We start from the raw sequence: 8,426 nt of genomic DNA, 5'->3' as shown, positions 1-8,426 counted from the left end.
GTTGTACCAGCAAGAATTATTTTGCTGGCATAGTGTCCCAGCAGTTTTCTGAGTGATATCATTATATTGTCTAAGAATTTTGGGTTGTAGAGTACTGTCCTTAACTAATACATGTTCTCTAGCAAAACTAATTGCAGAGCAATGCAAAGGTTGCAGGAGAAGCGGCTGTTTCTAAAACCTGCTTGATAAAGACAGTCTTGGTTTTGTTCATTTGGTGTCTGTTTTGTCCAAATAACTCTTTTTTGTAAAAACTGTAACACAAAATCAGGTGTAGAATAAGGTAGCTGGTAGACAAACTTCAGCAGCTTTTGCTGCAACAGTATCCCCAGCTGTGGGAACCAGCTGGAGGTTACTAACAGGTTGGCAGGAGGTTGGCAGCTGGAAGTTCAGCCAGCTGAAAATAATCTGCTGGGGTGGCTGGGGTAAAGGCACCAGTTCTCTCCTGTCCCCTCTGGTGCAACAAGTGGTGATGATGGACTACCAACCACTGCACTATGAACAGGCATGGCGGAGGCAGAAGCACATCGCTGCTTCTGACCGTGCCGTGGCAGGGGGAGCAGTCAGGTCAGAATCAATTTTGCTGTAGCTGTTTGCTCAGTGAATGCGAATCGGGAGCACTGACATTTATGAAGTTGTGGCCAGAGTCATAAAATTCAACTTCACAGTCACATCACTTTGCAGTAGGCCACGTGGGTGGATTGAGATGGACTTCACATTTTCCATGATTAAAATGTGCAGCAGGATTCTTAGCACATAATTGACTGAATTCACTGATTTGGGGATGACTTTACAGTCAAAAGGAGTTGAGACCTCCTCCTGTACATCTCAGCTATGATTTTGTCAATACACGTAACTTCTGTTATCACATCTTTCATATATTTTAGCGCCAAAGCTTCTCACTCAGAATTTATCCAGGCATTGGACCAAAGTCTTCCAAGAGGCAGACCAAAGCTATGAAGTGGAATGCAGAAGGTGCCTGGTTCTGTGGCTGGGCTTCTGCAGGAGGTTGTGGGAGCACCAGTGCTCGCTTCAGAGTTGAGGCTTTTATACTCTCTCTGTCCAGCTCTATTTTATAATTCTCAGAATAAGTTATAGTGTATCATGAATCACATCTGGATAGAGGTTTAATGAACAGCTTCACTGGCCTGATTTTTTAATGAGAAAAATAGTGCCTTTGCAGCTGAAATCACCAGTAAAATTGAGACATCAATGTTTCCCCATGCAGATCTGCAGGTTTAGTAAAGCACTGTCAGGATGGGTCTGCACTATCATCATATTTACCAAAGGCTGCCAGGATCACTGGCCTTTCTTAATAGCACCAATGTGTACTTCTTGCCACATGCGTGGCTTTAATACTAGCCCATTTTTTATTTGTTTTTTTTCAGTCCTCCCCGTGAGGAATGCAATATGTGCCCATGTCTTGTGTGACACACAGACAGCTATGCAGCCTTCTCTTCCAGTCATGTTAAATTTTACTTAGAAGTAAAAACGCCCTTTTTTTATTGTTATTAAATTGAATGGGAAGCCTTTGCAAAAAAATTTTTTTTTGTGCAATTAATACCTTTACAAATTTTGTCTCTTGTGTCATTTGTGCCTCCGGAGCTCTTTCTATCTAACCAAAGCACCAAATAAATAAATACATAAGTGAGCTGTGTTCTGGTTGAAACTTCCTCACTTGCAAGCAATTGGCCCCTGTCAGAGTAATCGGGAGATCCAGCTGTGGACTCAGGTTGCTGCCCACACTGGTTGGTCTCTCCAGTGTGCAGTACTGTTGCAAATCTGTATATTTAAATTGCAAACACGTAAGAACAACAACAAAATAAGAGAGTCAAGGCAAATGTTTGACAAATCACGCAAGACAATCTAAAAAGTTCTGCGTTGAGTCTGCAAATTAGTAATTGTTTAAGTGGGATGTCCCCATGGAGGATTTCATGGATTACTGCCCAGCTTTGCAGACAAGGTAGCTAAGCCTGCTCTGAAGAAATGCCTGTTATATTTAGCTGGCAAGTTAGATTATCTTCATCCTGTGGAAAGCAAAACATTTATTGCTTCTTACAGATTTACTATCTGTGCATAAAAGAGCTGTGTAAACCCTTTTGAGTCTAGAAAAAGGAGCTGGAGACCTAATTTCTTGCAAAGACCCTTTGCTTACTCTATCTTAGAAAATCAGACAGTGGAGTAGTCCAATAAACTGTACAGAGTGAATAGCCTGGTGAAGATAGTTTAGAAATTAAGTATTCTCTTTTTTGAAGTCAGTCTGTGTGGGGAGTGGCTGTCGTGGGCCTTGCCGTACCTATCCTTGGAGCACTGTATGCAGTAGGGAGGCGTTATGTGGGTGACTGATACCTGTAGAGTGTGCGTCAGGAGAAGTGACTGGGAGCAAGGTCAAGTTTTGGAGGTGAGAGACACTGGCTAATGTGCGACTGGACTGCATGATCCTCTCTCCAGGAATTAAGCAGCTGCTGTAATTTGTGATTTATTGTCTTTGATTCAACAAGAGGAGTGCTGCTTGGAGTTCCTTCAGGAAATCTCCCATAGCAGTAGCTGTTAACCATAGTGTATGGGGCAGTGGAGAAACCCCGAGGTCCTTCCTTACTGCTCAGGGCTCCCAGCTAGCTCTTGGCATCCAAATGTGATGTTCCCTCAGATGGGCAGGGCTGGAGCTAGCCCCAAAGACATGCTTTCGAAACTCACAGATGTTGAATGTCATTTGTCTTAACTCCTCCTGACGTGCATTACGTGGGACAGGGCACAGGGGAAACGAGTGTGCCAGATACTGACCTGCATGTGGGTTGTCACACCATAAAATATGCTGACCTCTCCTCCATGTTCCCAACACCTAGAAAAGGTCATGGCCAAGACTGAACCTTAGTCATCATAGTGGTGGTTATTGTTTAATTCACTGTAAATCAGCCACCAGGTCAGTGCCCGCAGATGCCTTAGTGCTTTGCACTGAACAGTTACTGCATCCAGTTAAGGTGCCTGCTGGACCCAGCTGTTTATTAGGTACTGGTGAAACACTTGTCCAGGGCATGAGTGTTGCAAATGAAGTCTTGTGAGGTCTGAATAGTTGGAAACCTCCTACTTTGCCATATGTTGATTAGTTTACTTTAAAAGCTGATGCACAGTTCCTACCCCCCTTCATTTACATCCATGGATTGGAAGACCAAGCACGGGGAAGGCTGTAAGAGAAAGCTGGTGACCAGTGCCTAAGCCATATTATTGGTTTTCAGATCTCAGAATCAGTAATCTGGGATTGTGTTGGCAAGTAAGTGACCAGTATAGCTTCTGGAGAAGAGATGTTATGTGAGCTGACACCTATTTAGCAAATAACAGCTACTTTCAACGGTAAACAAAACCAGTTTCAAGGATTTAAGTTTGTTCCTAGAAAATAAACTGAAATATTGATGGCTGTGCTGATACCAGTGTGTCTAAACAAGGATGGATGTGGGGAGTGGTCACTGGTAAAGCTTCACCATCCATCGGTGGATGTCCAGCAGCGATAAGGGAGGAGGTAAGGAGTCCCACCGCCTGCCTGCCTGTTGCCTCGCAGCCCATCCATCCCATCTCTGGGAAGCTTGGACCTCCTCCATGTTGTCCAGCAGGATCTGCCCTGTGGTATGAGCAGTGTGGGGCTTCCCAGGCAAGCTCTGCCAGCCGTGTTACACCATAATATAATCAAATGTGTCATCTCTGCCTTTATAGAGGTTTTGTACTATGGCAGTACTTTTATATATGAGACAATCTTGATTGCTTCTTTTTTTTTTTTATGCTAATAATATATTTATTTAATGAATGAGTCTGAATGTTTGGTACCTGATCATCCTGTTGCTTTCTGCCTGTTTTGTAGTTGATGTTCTTTCCCTTTGGCATTTATTAGAACAGCTTCCCTTTGCACAGAAGCGCCATTAGTGATAAATTATCATTTTGTTTGTAATATGCCATATATGAAATGGGCTGTAGATGATGGCTACATGGCTTGAGAATAGAGCCCTTAATTTTAATGTGTTTTATAAACAATTGGCAATAAATGGCCTGATCCTGTGTCCTTTGACTTTAGTGGGAGTTTTCCGACAAGCGTATTTACGCAAGAACAGCCCGGCTGCCAGCTCAGCGTCAGTGGGCAGCACGCCTTTGCATTCAGCGCAGTTGCATGTCCCTGTGCCAAGAACGTATTTTGCCGATTCAAGTTTGCTCCGTTTGTCAACGCCCAGCTCCCACTGAACTTCACGGGACGAGAATCATTCTTGGCACGGGGCCGTGGGCAGCCCGGGGAGTGCTGCCCGCTGCCGGCACCGGCTGCGGCAGGAGCTGCGCACCCACGAGAGGAGCAGCACCCAGCCTTGGCTCCCCGGTTTGTGAGGCTCCCGTCTCCTGTAGCATGTGTTTGCTGTTGTTTGACTAGTGGGAAGAGTCGGTGATAAAAAGAGATTTCCTAGGTTAGTTTTCAAGGCTTTTTTTTTTTTTTTTTTTGTGGCTGTCTGGATGATTAATGTGAATAGGAAAATACTGTTGACCCATTTAAATCATGTTAGACGACATCCATTGCTCATCTGCATAATGAAATACACACCGAACATTACAGCCTAAGTATAAGAGCCAGTGAACTACAAAAATAATATTTTACTCATTTAGATTATGAAGTAAAATATAGGACATTAGTACTAATCATAGTATTAAATTTTAAGCCATGCAAATTGTAATTGTCAATGAAAAAGAACTATAAGTTGAAAAGGCTATTAGCATTTCAGCTTTAACAGTTAATTTGAGTAATTTTTTTTTTTTGCCAGTGTGCAGCTTAGAAAACTCTATATGCAGAACATTTAATAGTAAGTACAGGAGTGTTTGTTTTATATCATTATTTAATTTCAGTCGTTAAAGAAATGTTAGAAATATTAATGTGCAGTATTAAAATGTATTAACAATTTATATTACTAAGAGTAAATTGTAATCTTTACTTGGATAAAATAAAGTCTAAAAGGCAAATTATTAGTAACTGAGAGATTAAATCATTTTAAGCATTTATTTAAGTACCAAAGCAAAACCTGAAGCCTCTAAAAATATGGATTTCGTCAAATAGAAACATCATTTTCAGCATTTTAAACTAAATACAAATTTTAAAGTACTGAATTTAGGCTGTCAGGTTTCTATGGTTACCTACCTTTCCAGCAGTTTGGTGAGATGTGTAAATAGGCCTATGAGTCACTTGTAATTATTTGTTTTTTGTTTGTTATAGTTGTAATTCTGTGTTCAGTTTGAATCTAATATAGCTCACACCACATGCTTTGGTTTATGTATATTGTAGTGCGTATGATTGACAGTGATTGAGCATTTCTTATGAAGTGCTTGTTTTTTTTGTCATAAGTGATGTATGTTGGTACTTCTGAAAATGTAAACAACTTCTTCCTGTATCACTGTTTGATAAACAGGGACTTTTATGATATGAAAGAGGTCTTTGTAAATGTTAAGCAAGGAGATAACTGAAAGGTATTTTTAAAAAAAATTAAAACAGCTCCTAAACATTATACCATCCTCTTCCAAATTTGATACATAATCATATTATAATTAATTCAGTGACCCAAATGTCACATATTTATGAATAAGCTTCCAAGTTACACATTAATAGCACATACTAATGACTGACAGGTTTAAAAATAAATATTTTAATAAGGATGCTACAAGTTATCTGCAGCAAGCTCCTGATTGGAACATCTTCCTTGTGCAGAGCATCTTCCTGGGAAAAAAAAAAAAAAGAGCTTATTTCCACCATCACCACCACCACAGTAGTTTAGCAGAAACAGCTGTAAACTCTTATACCTCTCTGCTCATTTATTTTGAAGTCCAGGCTTTAGGAAGTAATTCTCCAACCTTACACTCTTCACTCTAGCAAAGGACACCTACGTGTTTTCTCAGTAACGACTCACTGTCCTAGTGTAACTTGTGTTTTCGTGTGAAAACAGGACAATACAGGTAATTAACAACATCTAATACAAGGCAAGAAATATTGCTAGCTGTCATTTTTACCAAATGAGTAGTAATGTAATCTTATTTTATTAAGTTATTCATCCCAAAATTGCTAGCAGTGTACGATTTTTTTTTTCATTTTAAGATAAGACTGCCTTACGATTCAGAAATCATCTTGTATCCTTAGAGATTTGGCTGCAGGGGTATTGAAAATAATTATTACAATGGTCTAGTATTTTGTGCAGGGAAAGGACTCGTGACTGCCCATTCTCTTCCTGTGTCTCAAGCTACGCAGAAAATCCTGATACAGTGTTCAGGAGCACTCCTAAATTTTCTATGCAAAGATTATTCTTATTTCAGCAGCCTTGTTCACCCGCTGAAAGGGTTTCTGTGGGAAGCATTTTTGTGGTGATTCAAACATTTTTTCCATTTCAGTTGGAAATTTAAGAGGTTAAAGTAGGATTTATTTTTAACATTTAATACCGTATCAGGCACGTATATAGGACATAAACATGCCAGTTGAAAAACAGTTGTTTCACAGAGCACCTGAAAAGATTTTATCCCAGTAGGATTCAATGAATGTTAAAGCCGTGGGTGGGTGCATATTAACAACAAGATTCGGTATTGTGCGTGTGTGTAAGGACTATTTGAATAGCTTATTATTTTAATCTGAAACAACTGCTATTTTTTAAACTGAGTAACTTGTTCCAACAGTTGTTACTTCCCTACAAAATCAGAATCATGAACACAATAACCAATCTTTCAAGCAAAAGTAATTTCTCTGATCTTTTAAAAAAAATAAAGATAGAAAGTGATTGAAGCATGTATTTAAATATGCAAAGCTGAGCAGATATGTTTCTCATTCTAATTTATTCACGTTATGATAAATTAATTTACTCAATATAGGAATGCAGTAACATAAGAGGAATGTTTCTCCTGCTAGTCACAGAAGTTGAAACTTGCCAGATGCTGTGATCTGGAGCCTAAATTCCCCTGATATTAACTGTGTGTGAAACTCTTAATATTGCTTTGTCCAGCTTTTGTACCTGACTCGTTTCGTTTTGCGCTGATACTGCTTTAGGCAGCACTTTCTTTTTATTTTCTGCTTGTGTTATTCTGTTGGAGAGAGAAAACGTAATAGAAATAACACTAGGACGGAAGGCTCTGTTGGAGAACTGCAATGCCCTGTTCCCGAAGTTAAGCCTGTACAGCCCAGTCCCATTTTCTGTAATAGACAATTAATTTCCTGTGGTATATGAATGAAGATAATTCAGATATAGTTAGATTGTACTCTGTATTTTTTAAATCCTATGATAAAATTGGAAAGTGCTGTTTAATGATACCAGAATTTTACTCAGTCAGTGAATTTATTTCTTATACTGGCTTGGTGTGACTCTGTGTGTGTGTGTGTATATATATATATATACACACACACCAGCTCAATTGGTCAAACGGGTTTTTAAGGATATAAAATTAATCTTTCCTTTTCTCCTTGTTTGTTAAAGTTGCACTGTCGGTTGCTGCTGATAAAAGGTGGCACCAAGCCAGCTTCCTGAAGGAGCTATGAGGAGGGTCATGGCTTGTCATGACCTGGGCACCGTTACTTGAATGTTGTTATTATTGAGATGAAGTACCCTTAGGCTGTCATCCTTCCTGTAAATAGAAGAGGTTCTGATTCTCTGTGGTTTCCCAGTTTACCAACTTGTAGAACAGCTATTTTGTTGGCCCTAAGTTTGACTGAATAATGAATTAGAAGAACGGCACTATTCCAGAAGGCACTGATTCATCATTTTAGTGTGCTGGTCCAGACTAAGTCATAATAAGTAAGCCAAACAAGTATGTATTTTCATATAGTTTATAAATTTACACCCAATTAAAAAAACTCATTTGTATTGGCATACGGCAAACAAATTGCCCGGTTCCGCTCTCCGTGAAGTAAAGGCAAAATTGTAATTAGCAGGGAGCATAACTGGTCCTGAGGGCCAAACTTGACTTTTTTCAGTGCTGTGGAGGAGTCCCAATGGTGTTGGCAGAGGGGCTGACTCTGCTCCCTTGCAGTCTGCTCCCTTGCAATGGCGTTTGGCCATTGCTTTGCTTTATTGCCTCTTAGGAGAGTAACAAGAAGAGCAATTCTGTTAATGCCTTTATTAACTAAACAACTTCTGTTGTTAATTTCCAGTTAATTTCAATAATTAAATAAAACAATGCCAATTAGAATATAATGTTTATAAGATACTGGCCTGTGTTTCCGTTTATCAGGGTACAGTCACAAGCACGCTGTTGTCGAGGTTTTCACCAATGTGTTGCTGTTGTAACTGAAGTCACATCTATCCTGATGAATATTTCATTTCCCCAATCATGCTATTAAAAACAGAGTGTTTTTACCCTTTCATTTCTGTTTTCTGTTTTCCAGTACCATCATGACAGCTGTGGCTGCGTCCTGTTTACAAATTGCTGCTAGT

The sequence above is a fragment of the Haliaeetus leucocephalus genome, unplaced genomic scaffold (assembly GCF_000737465.1).
Source record: "Haliaeetus leucocephalus isolate CR32 unplaced genomic scaffold, Haliaeetus_leucocephalus-4.0 Scaffold1, whole genome shotgun sequence".
In the NCBI taxonomy this organism is placed as follows: domain Eukaryota; kingdom Metazoa; phylum Chordata; class Aves; order Accipitriformes; family Accipitridae; genus Haliaeetus; species Haliaeetus leucocephalus.
The sequence above is the reverse complement of the archived record's forward strand: the minus strand, read 5'-3'. Positions refer to the sequence as shown.